The sequence below is a fragment of the Furipterus horrens genome, unplaced genomic scaffold, assembly GCF_987537825.1.
Source record: "Furipterus horrens unplaced genomic scaffold, mFurHor1.1.pri manual_scaffold_3, whole genome shotgun sequence".
NCBI classification, from domain to species: domain Eukaryota; kingdom Metazoa; phylum Chordata; class Mammalia; order Chiroptera; family Furipteridae; genus Furipterus; species Furipterus horrens.
The window spans coordinates 128,587,076-128,599,225 of NW_028327173.1; the positions used below are offsets into that span (position 1 = coordinate 128,587,076).

The 12,150-nt window shown below is 35.6% G+C and overlaps 1 protein-coding gene and 1 pseudogene across 2 annotated transcripts in view; one reads left to right on the forward strand and one right to left on the reverse strand.

Moving 5' to 3' along the window:
• NUBPL (NUBP iron-sulfur cluster assembly factor, mitochondrial) overlaps nucleotides 1-12,150 on the reverse strand; it is a 222,913-nt gene that overhangs the window by 60,954 nt on the left and 149,809 nt on the right. The window lies entirely within an intron of this gene.
• On the forward strand, nucleotides 5,847-6,167 carry LOC150015923 (protein S100-A10 pseudogene; annotated as a pseudogene).

The window sequence follows — 12,150 nt, forward strand, 5'->3', positions numbered from 1 at the left end:
CAGTGTGAGCCAGGTGAAGATAATATCACTAGGAGTGGTTCCTGGACCTGGGGAATCAGGGAGGAAAATCACTGCCAAGAAAGAGGCAGAGCTATACCCTCTGGAACCAAAGTAGTAGCCAGGAAGAATTAAACTTCTAAGGGAAAAAAAAAGGTGCAACTAAGGAACAAATAGAGAAAATATGAAATAGGAGAAGTGGAACAAAATCTAGGTTAAATAATTTAAAAGTGAGCTATATCCATACAGTGCTTGGAATATTCCACAAGTGATAAAGCACATTCTTAAAGGAAGTTGGGCTGGGCCAGACATTGCCTCTTTCCCTCCTGTCTGCTCTTAATTACTGACTGAATAGTGGGTTTTTGACCATTATGCCTACCTGACTCATAATTAGTAGATCTCAAAGTAGTGTCCTGTGTCTGATTCTGGCCATATATCTGTTGCTAAGTCTAACTCATATCTAATTTCTGCCATCGGTCCTTGACTTCCTGGTTCCCCAACCCCTGTTAGGCACAGTCTATGCTAATAGCAAACACAACAGAACTTGCACTTTGCTTGGAATCCCAGACATGAAATCATGTGACTACTGGCATAGGAGATGCAGCTAACCTCATCTCAAGACCCATGGACAAATTTGTCAGGCAAATTACCAAGCTCCGAAGATTTTTTTATTCAACAAACTTCCAGGGTTTGAATGGGTTTTCAAGTTCTAAGAATTCTAGAGTGATTATTTTAATAAATAACTATCTCCCCAACTTCAATGTAAGCTCCCTGACAGAAGAGACCATTCTTTATGCATCTCTGGACTCCCTCTCCACATCCGAGCCCTTCCATAATGCCTAAACAGTGTTCAATCAATATCCATTGAATGATTCCATGAATCAAGTTGCTCCCTACAATTGTATTATACTACTAAAATTTTTTTTTCCTGCGAAACACCTCTTATATACAATATATATCTAAAATAGAACATGGAGTGTTTTTCTTTAAGTATGAACCATAGTTTTTGCTCTGCACAGTGGACTATTCATAAAATCATGCATTTCACTTTCATTGCAAGAAAATTGCTATAAAGGTGAAATCATTTCAATATAAATACCACAATAAAAATCTGAATAACAAAGATTTCTAGTTGAGTTGGTAGTCTACTACCTTGTAGAAATAAATGATGCAATAACATATTTTAAACTTATTCTTGAGATTGTTTTGATAAGAGCTGACCTAGTTATAAAATGAGAACACATTGTTCAAGTCACAACAATGATGTAAATATTCTTCACTAATTTTTCTTTTTCTTTTCAGATGATAAAGTTCTCTAATCCATTTTCAAATGTCTTCCTTTCTATAGGAAAAAGGGCAGGGGGGTGGAGGGTTAGACTACTTGAATAAATCTCTTCAAAGGCACAACCAACCAAGTGATAGTAGTAATGTTTTGAGAGAGAAAAAAGAAACTTTATTTTTTATCTTTCAATTTATCATCATCTCCCATTTCCTTAGGTGTTCTAGCAGAAGGATGGAGCACACCGGCCCTGACAACCTGGAGACAGTATGAATTCACAAAGGACTTCTTATCCAAAAGCTGATACCTGGGTCAATCTTGGGTAACTCTGTACTTAGTTTCAGAAATTATATGTATATATTTAATCCTTACCTGAGGATATGTTTATTGACTTTAGAGAGAAGAGGGAAGAGAGAGAAAAACATTGATGTGACAGAAATATCGATCTGTTGCCTCCCATATGTGCCCCAACCGAGGACTGAGCCCACAACCTTTGGGTGTATGGATGTATGGGACGACTCTCCAAAAAACTGAGCCACCTGGCCAGGGCTGAATTCATATTTAAAAGATTATCTAATTCCCAGGCAAGCCCACAGATGCCATGTAAATCCATAGTACAGCTGAAATAGTAAAACATTACAATATAAAAATGATGCTAACACAAAAGTAAAAATATTTCAGTTAATTACGGGAACATCTCTCAGGTTCTCTAGAGTCCTGCTTTAGGCAAACTGCTTACACAGATGTTTGTAACCTAAAAAGGATGCTAGTGAAGAACCAGACTACTGCTAAAATGACCTAGAACATTACAAACCTGCCTGAGAGTCAATTTCTTTTTCATTTTTTAATAATTACTAAAACAAATTTTACTTTTTTCTTAAATTTTAAAAAATTTAATCTTTATTGTATTTTTCATTACCAGCTAGTCCCCTTATATCGCCCCCCCCAGCAACCACCACACTGTTGTCCATGTCCGTGAGTCTTTTCCATTTTGCTTAGTCCCTCCATCCCCTAACCTCCCCTCAACTAGCTGTCATCTGCTCTCCATCTAAAACAAGTTTTAAAATACAAACTCTCTCTATACACCTAAAGACTGAGGCTTCAGAATTTTTTTTCCAGTAGGAGTAACAAATCACTTTATTAATGTAACTTTGGACAGTTTATAAAATATATTTAGATGTGTGGTACTCTCTTTAATAAGGGAAACTACAAAACTATAGTACTCTTTTTTAAAAAAATCCTTAGAAATATCATTGTATTTGGGAGGATTCAAGGCAATGAAGGGGCAGAATTATATCTGCCACAGAAACTGCAAGGAGCCCCACTGAGAGAATCCATAGTCATAATGTGCTGGTTTTGATGACTCCTAAGGGTGTTACAGAATGTGAGTGACACTACTGCCCTAGGAGACCAGTCTATCCAATGTACTTACTGCATGCTCCGGATGATCTGAAGAACTGTCCTAATTGAGTTTATTTCTTTAGTTTTAGTTACCTATCATCTGGGGTCCTAATTTTGAGCCTTAGGGTCCATTAGGTAGAACTGAGGTATTAGGGAAGAGGTGGGGGTGAGGGTGGTGTGCATCTGCAAGTAACAGGTAAAGGAAAGCAAAAAGAAATGAATAGTTATTGAGAGCCTATTATAAGGTAGGCACTAATACTTTTTACATATTCTATAACATTGTAAAGCAGGCATAATAATCTCTGTTTTACAGGTAGGAATAACAAGGATTTAAGAAGAAAGATACCCAAGGTCAGGCTGTTGGTGAGTGAGGGAGCTGGGATATAAATCCTAGTCTTTGTGACGCAAGCCATGTTCCCAGTCTCCCACAGAATGTGGTACAGCATCACTATTGTCCAAGGCTCTGAAGAACTCTGATAGCACTTCATTCCTCCAAGAACATATGAGCTTTATTGTATTATTTTTCCAGTACATGATAAAATAGATACATAGTAGTCCCCTTTATTCATGGTTTCATTTTCCCTGGTTCCAATGACCAACAGTCAATCAAAATTTTAAATGCAAAATTCCAAGAATAAACAAATCATATGTTAAACTGCATGACATTTTGAGTCATGTGATGAAATCTTGGGCCTTTCTACTCTATCCTGCCTGTGACATGAACTATCCCTTTGTCCAGGGTATCCATGCTGTATACCCTGCCTGCCATTAGTAACTTAGTTGCTCTCTCAGTTATCCGATTAGCTGAGACAGATCACATTCACAAAGCTTTTATTACAGTATATTGTTATTGTTCTATTTTATTTAGTTATTGTGGTTAACCTCTTCCTGTGCCTAATTTATAAACTTTTTCAACGATATGTGTAGGAAAAAACATAGTATACAACAAGGTCTGTCTGGAAAAAGTCTACCCATTAGCTACCATAACAGAAGGAACACTGTGCTGCAGTTGGTAATGACTTGATTCAAACTGCTACCAATGAGCCAGATTTCCGCAAGAAGGCCATAGCTGGAGATGAATCGTGGGTCTACGGCTATGATCTGGAAACGAATCCCAATGGAAGTCGCCTGGTACTCCAAGCCTGAAGAAGGTGTAGCAAAGTTGCAGCAAGTGCAAGACCATGTTAACTGTGTTTTTTGATTGGGAAGATGTTGTCCATCATGAGTATGCCCCTCGAGGCCAAACAATTAATAAGGAGTATATACTACCTCAATGTTCTTCATCAGCTGAGAGATGCAATATGATGATACCGGCCTCAGCTATGGGCAACTGGTGACTGGCAGCTTCATCACGACAATGCACCCACTCATGCATCATGTCTCATGCAGAGTTTTTTGGCAAAACATGGAGCCACCCTACAGGCCAGATCTGGCACCCTCACTTTTCCCAAAACTAAAGTCACCTTTTAAAGGGGAGAGATTTCAGAATGTAGATGAGATTCAGGAAAACACAATGGGGCAACTGATGGTGATTCCAACAAAGAATTTTGCAGTGTTTTGAACGGTGAAAGAGATGCTGGGAGAACTGTGTGAGGTTCCAAGATGCCTGCTTTGAAGGGGACTGAGGCGTCATTGTCCTACATACAATGTTTCTTGTATCTTGTATTTTCTTCAATACATGTCTCTATTTTTCATATTCATGGCTGAATACTTCCTGCACAGACCTCGTTGTACTATCTGTGGTTTCGGGCACCTACTTGGCAGTCTTGGAACATATCCCCACAGCTAAGAGGGAACTACAGTATAAAATTGTGTCTGTGGACTCACAGAAAACTTAGATAATACAAATAAGAAACAGAAGAATTATTTCCTTTAACTTTTTAATTTTTCTAGTTAATTATAATGTTTCTTTTATTTTTGAATATTTTTAATGTCATTACATAGTATTCTTCCTGTACACAATCCTTTAAGGATCCTTAATATTATAAAGCAAATGTCCTAGAAACCATGTACATGTTGACTATGAATTTCCTGACTTTGTGATATTAAAGATTATAACTTTCAATAATTTACCATTGAATTGTTTTTTTAATCAATAAGTATCATCCTATCAACCAACTACAGAAGAAAATTATGTGAAGTAATTGTTTAAATCAAAGTAAATAACCAATGAAGACTAAAACAGATTTTTAAAAAATATCTACAGCTATTAAACACATTTTAAAAACTGGCTTAGTGGATTTTATTTAAAAAACTTTAAAGATCTAAATCATATGGAACAGGAAATCAACTAAGAGAAACTGTTGCTCCATATGCAGTTATATTTTAAGTCTGAGCTATTATAATACAGCTTTTGGATTTTATATTCTGATTCAGACATTATACACTGATTTCTTTTTTTTTTAATTGCACTGTAAAGGGGAGTCTGGGAAAAATCAAGACAATAGCTGGGTCCAGACAAGAATCCAGATATCTAGTCATTAAACAGAAGAATTTTAGTCTGGGAAATTGGCATGTCTAAATTCCAATAATTTGTGTCACTAACTAGCTATATTACCATGGCTCAGCTAATCAACCTCTTTGGATCTCAGTTTTCTTATTATAAAATAAAGTGTTCTAGATTAAATAATCACTAAGGTTCCTTCTACCTACTTTTTTAAAAGTGTGACTACCATCTACTTGTATATTTGGAAAACATTTGTAAGAAATTTGCTCACAGGAAAAAAAGTGGGAAAAAATGGTGTTTTTATCCAAAATGACAAAGCAAACTTTTTTAAAAAGGAAGAGCACTTTATATAAGAACAAGAAAGCTAAAAGCTATTTGGTTCATTTAAGTCAGCAGTTCTCAACCTTAGGGGTCGCCTAAGACCATTGGAAAACACATATATAATTACATATTGTTTTTGTGATTAATCACTATGCTTTAATTATTTTCAACTTATAACAATGAAAATACATCCTGCATATCAGATATTTACTTTATGATTCATAACAGTAGCAAAATTACAGTTATGAAGTAGCAATGAAAATAATTTTATGGTTGGGGTCACCACAACATGAGGAACTGTATTAAAGGGTCGCGGCATTAGGAAGGTTGAGAACCACTGAGTTAAGTATTTATTTTAGAGCCTAGTGATCTTGCCATGCCTTGGACCAAGACCTCACCAAAATGCCATCTCAAATGGAACACGCCACAGAAACCACGATGTTCACGTTTCACAAATTTGCTGGGGATAAAGGCTACTTAAGAAAGGAGGACCTGAGAGTACTCATGGAAAAGGAGTTCCCTGAATTTTTGGAAAATCAAAAAGACCCTCTGGCCATAGACAAAATAATGAAAGACTTAGACCAGTGCCGAGATGGCAGAGTGGGCTTCCAGAGCTTCTTTTTGTTAATTGCTGGATTCACCATCGTGTGCAATGACTATTTTGTAGTACACATGAAGCAGAAGGGAAAGAAGGAGGCAGAGGAGCAGCTTCTTTCTCCCTGATAAAGTTCTCCCAATGCGTCATTTAAGGAATCTGTGCTTCTCCGTGTATAAGAATTTCATGAGCAGACTGGGACCCTTAAAAAATGTACAAATAAAATCCCAACCCAATTTGACAAGGGAAAGAAAAGCCAATTAAAGCCAGAGAAGTTTTGATTTTTATACTGCTTACATCCTCTTTCCCTAATAAACAAATTTCTCTTTTAGTTAAAAAAACTTTTCCTTAATTTTATAGAATATTTCCTTTAAAAATTTAACTAAATTTTGCAAAAAAACTTAGATTTAAATTTGTATTGAACTACAGTCTACTCCAATTGCCATCCTAAAATACCTCTTTCTACCTTATCTAGGAATTAACATTTATATCTTTACAAAATGTCAAAATTTACAAAACAAATTTTGTAAATTTATTTTGGAAAAGTTGTTGAGGGGATTGCCACTAGGGTGAGGAGCGGGGAGGGGATTCAAACATAAATTCTTAAAGGTTGAGAGGTCTAATCCAACTTTCTAACTAATATAAAACTTCATTCTATACACACTCTTGACAGGGATATATATACTCAGCCTACAAAAGAAAGCTCAAATCATTCAATGCATACAACACACTCAAATACAAAATTTGGATCAATAAAAGGATGAAAGAAAATTGTCACTTAAAAATCTTTCCTATTTTTTCTTTTGCTACAGATATGAGAATGGTTTACGTTTGTCTTTATTACTCATACTACATAACTTCAGATATGTTTTGTCTTCTGATTTGTCTTTAGTTGCTACAGGCACTGCCATTTATTAGACCTCACCCTATTTTTAATATAAAAAAGCACCAACTAAATTATAAGAACTTAAGACTATAGAAATATATTTGAACATTTTAAAAATAAAAAGAATTGTATCTGTAGTATAATTTTTGGAAACTACTGTATTTTCAAGAAGGAAAGAAATCGGCAAAGTTTCAGTGATAGACATAGGGTTTTTTGTTTGGTTGGTTTTGGTTTTTTGTCCTGTGCAGTATTCTTTAAAATCGTTTTTCTATTACAGTTGTCCCATTTACTCCCCCATAGCTCCCCCCTGCCCCACCCTGCTACCCCCTCTCCCACAGTCAATCCCCATCCTGTTGTCCATTTCCACAGGTTATTTATATAGTAGTTCCTTGACTTGACCCTTCCCCCTTTCCCCCCTTTTTTCCCCCTCTCCCCCCTTTTTTCCCCCTCTCCCCTCCCCTCTGGTCACTGTCAGTCTCTTTCTTGTTTATATGCCTCTGTTTCTATTTTGCTCATTTCTTTGTTTTGTTCATTAGTTTCTTGTATTAGGTGACTTCATATGGTATTTGTCTTTGCCTGGCTTATTTCACTAAGCATAATTCTCTCTAGTTCCATCCATGCTGTCACAAAAGACAGAAGTTCCTTCTTTCCTTCTGCTGCATAGTGCTCCATTGTGTAAATGTACCACAGTTTTTTGATCCACTCATCTACAGATGGGCACTTAGGCTGTTTTCAGCACTTGGCTATTGTAAATAGCGCTGCTATGAACATAGAGGTGCATAGGTTCTTCTGAATTGGTGTTTCAGGATTCTTCGGGTATAATCCTCGCAGTGGAATTGTTGGATCAAACAGCAGTTCCATTTTTAGTTTTTTGAGGAAATTCCATACTGTTCTCCATAGTGGCTGCACCAGTCTGCATTCCCACCAACAGCGCAGTAGGGTTCCATTTTCCCCATATCCTCACCAGCACTTGTTGTTTGTTGATTTGTTAATGATGGCCATTCTGACTGGTGTGAGGTGGTACTTCCTTGTGGTTTTAATTCACATCTCTCTGATGGCTAGTGATGTGGAGCATTCTTTCACATGCCTATGGGCCCTTTATATGTCCTCCTTGGAGAAGTGTCTGTTCAGGTCCTCTGCCCATTTTTTAATTGAATTGTCTGTCTTCTTGGTGTTGAGTTGTATAAGTTCTTTATATATTTTGTAGATCAAACCCCTCTCTGAGGTATCGTTGGCAAATATGTTTTCACATACAGTTGGTTCCCTTTTCATCTTGCTCATGTTTTCTTTCACTGAGCAGAAACTTTTTTAGTTTGATATAGTCCATTTGTTTATTATTTCATTTATTTCCCTTGCCTAGGAAATATATTGATGAAAATATTGCTATGTGGGATATCTGAAATTTTCCTGCCTATGTTTTCCTCTATGACTTCTAGGGTGTCACAGCTTACATTTAAATCTTTTATCTATCTTGAGATTTTTCTAGTGTATGGTGTAAGCTGGTGGTCTAGTTTCATTTTTTTGCACGTTCCTGTCCAGTTTGTCCAACACCATTTGTTGAAGAGGCTATTTTCACTCCATTTTATAATCCTTCCCCCTTTGTCAAATATTAATTGACCATAGAGACCTGGGTTTATTTCTGGGCTCTCTATTCTGTTCCATTGATCTATATGTCTGTTCTTATGCTAATACCAAACTGTTTTGATTACAGTGGCTTTGTAGTATAGTTTGATATCATGTATTGTGATTTCTCCTACTTTGTTCTTCTTTCTCAAGATTGCTGAGGCTCTTCAAGGTCATTTTTTGTTCCATATAAATTTTTGAAATATGTGAAATATGTCATTGGTATTTTAAGGGGATTGTATTGAATCCATAAATGCTTTGGGTAGTATGGACATTAAATGATGTTGATTCTTCCCATCCATGAACATAGTATATGCTTCCCTTTATTTGTACAGTAGTCCCTCTCTATATTGCGGTTCACTTATTGCGGCCTCACTGTATCGCGGGATTTTAAAAAATATTATATTTAATTATTTATTGCGAATTTTTTGCTATATTGTGGGATTTTGCGGTATTGTATATATATGTTGTTAAAGTTACGTAGGTTTAAGAGTGTAGAATATGTTTAAGAACATAAGTAGTGTTTATAAAAGTGTGGAAAAGGTTAAGGGAGTGAGAAAGGTTAATAAGAAACTGGGAATGGTTTATAAGTGTGTGGGAAGGGTTTATAAAGCCTTAAAATATATATAAATACTGAAATAAATGTAAGGTTCCTACTTTGCAGATTTTCACCTATCGCAGGGGCGTCTAGAACGTAATACCCGGGAGAAGTGAGGGAATACTGTATCTCCTTGAATCAAGTATACTCTAAATAATTTTGAAATACTAATGTCGGACAATAAATCAGAGTAAAGAAATATATGCACACTCCCAAAATAAAATCTAAGTTAGCCAATGGCCTGAATCAATCAATGTCATGTCCTCTCTCTAAATGCCCCAATCAGTGACACATTAAAAAAAAAAAAAAAAGAAAGAAAAGAAAAAAGAAATGGAGACAGGGAGGAGAGACCTACATTGAGGAAACTAAGGCTAAAACTTGGGTACAAACCAAAAAATTGGAAAAATGTGCTAACAATAGAATCACACTGTTGTCTTCCCATTACACAGTGAATCTCTCTTTTAAGAACAGAGGACAAGTCTTATTTACATTTTGATCTTCAGGCCAAGCACAGTGCCAAGGACAATGGAACCAATAAATGTCTTATTTTTTGAAAAACATAGAAACAATCAAAAGAGGTATTCCTCATCCCCCACCAAAGCTACTAACTTTCTGGCAATACAGCTCATATTCTTTCCAAACAATGCACTGCTTTTCAGCAACAGTTACCTCCATCCCCGTGTCCCGTTCCTCTTCTATCATCCTCCAAAAGAAGAAGAGGTATAGATATTTCTTACACAGACTCTTGAGGAAAGTTCAGAGAGCATTTTCATGGTTTTATGAAGATGAGCTACACAAGTGATCTATGAAGAAAACTCAGACATAACTGATTAATGATCCTCAGCTAAGCTCTTTCAACAAGCAATCATCTCAGGCTTGTAAAAGATATCTGGCCAAATATTATAATCTAAGCTCATAAGCAAATATCTGTGAACCAAAAATTCATGTGCTTCAACATCAGATATTTAAATGCAAAAATGTTTGTTGTAAAAGGCCTGACTGGTATTCTTGCCTTAATGGAGAGCTATTCCACACCCATTAGCAGTGTGTGCCATAGAGATCTAATTGCAGGGTCAACACGTGTCTCAAAAACTGGATCTGGATGTATTTAAATTGCCAAATAGTGTGGCAGCGAAGATCTGCACATAAAATTTTCATCAATACTCCTAAATTTGTCCTCTGTTTTTCATAACAGCTGACATCATTAAAATTGGTCATGTGACATAGTCAATTCATAGAAATATGAAATACCTAAAATCAATACTGAAGTTATTGTGTGTAGGCATTGTGTAGGCCCTGAGTTCTACACTAGGAGGTGCTATAAGCATGATTATCATAGAAGTATACTTGTCTAGTTATAGTCAACAAACTGAAAGAAAAATCAACTACCCATGAAGCTACAAGTAAGATTTCTACCTTCTTTTAAGAACTACTCATTCTAAGTTTATTTTTATACTCAATTTCATGGATCCTGTAACATCTTAAAAACTATTCAAGTTTAGTTAAATAAAAATATTCCTCAGCTATGACTGATTATATAGTACTATTTTTGCTTAAAGGCCTATGCCATAATACCTTACACTTTAAAATGGGTAGAAAAGATTTTTACAAGATGCCTTCATCCTGTATTTTCAAAACACAGGGCCTCTTTCCTCTTCCCAAAAAACTAACTGTGACAACAATTCAATTTCATTCTGAGTAATTATAGAATGACTAACTAAATTTTCTGTTATGTTTCTATTTATTAAAACTTTAAGAAACTGGTTCACCAGGAATATACAATGGGAAAAGGATAGTCTCTTCAATGAAAGGTGTTGGAAAAAATGGACAGCCACATGCAAAAAAAATGATCTTATAACCATACACAAAAGTCAACTCAAAATGAATTAAATACTTGAAGTAGACCTGAAATTATAAAATTCCTAGAAGAAAAGAGAGGGTAAGCTCACTGACATTGATTTTGGTAATGATTTCCTGAATTTAACACCATAAGCAAAGGAAACAAGAGCAAGAATAAACAAGTGGGTCTACATTAAACTAAAAAGTTTCTGCAAAGAAAATGAACAAAGTGAAAAGACAACCTACTGAGTGGGAGAAAATATTTACAAATCATATATTTGTTAAAGGGTTAATATCCAAAATATTTTTAAAAATACTCATATAACTCAATAGAAAAAAGAAAACAAACAGAAAATCAATCTGATTTAAAAATGGGCAGAAGAACTGAAAAGACATTTTCCAAAGACATATAAATGGCCAACAGGTAAACAAAAAGGTCTTCAATTCACTCACTAATCATCAGGGAAATGCAAATTAAAACCACAATGAAATATCACTACATACTTGTTAGAATGGCTATCCTCAAAAAGACAAGAGGATGTGGAGAAAGGGAACTCTGTGCACTGTTGGTGGGAATGTAAACTAGTAAAGTCACACTGTAAAACAGTATGGAACCTTCTCAATAAATTAAAAATTGAACTACCATATTATCCAGCAATTCATTTTCTGGGTATATATCCAAAGAAAATGAAAACAGAATATCAAAGCATTATCTGCACTTCCATGTTTATTGCAGCATCATTCACAATAACTAAGATATGGAAACAACCTAAGTATCTGTCAACGAATGGATGAAGAAGATGTGTAATGGAATATTATTTAGCCATAAGAAAGAAATCCTGCCATTTGTGACAACATGAATGGAACTTGAGGGCATTATGCTAAGTGAAATAAGCCAGACAGAAAAAGACAAATATTGCATGGTATCTCTTCTCATGTAGAATTTTTTTTTAAAGTCAAACTCATGGAAACAGGGAGTAAAAAAGTGGGCTGGGACGTGGGTGAAACAGGGAGAGGTTGTTAAAAGGGTACAATCTTCCAGGTATAAGATGTGTTAGGTCTGAAGATCTACTGTAAAAAATGGTGCTCCTACTTGATAACACTCTGTTGTATAATTGAAATTTACTAAGAGATTAGAACTTAATAGTTCTCACTGAAAAATTTT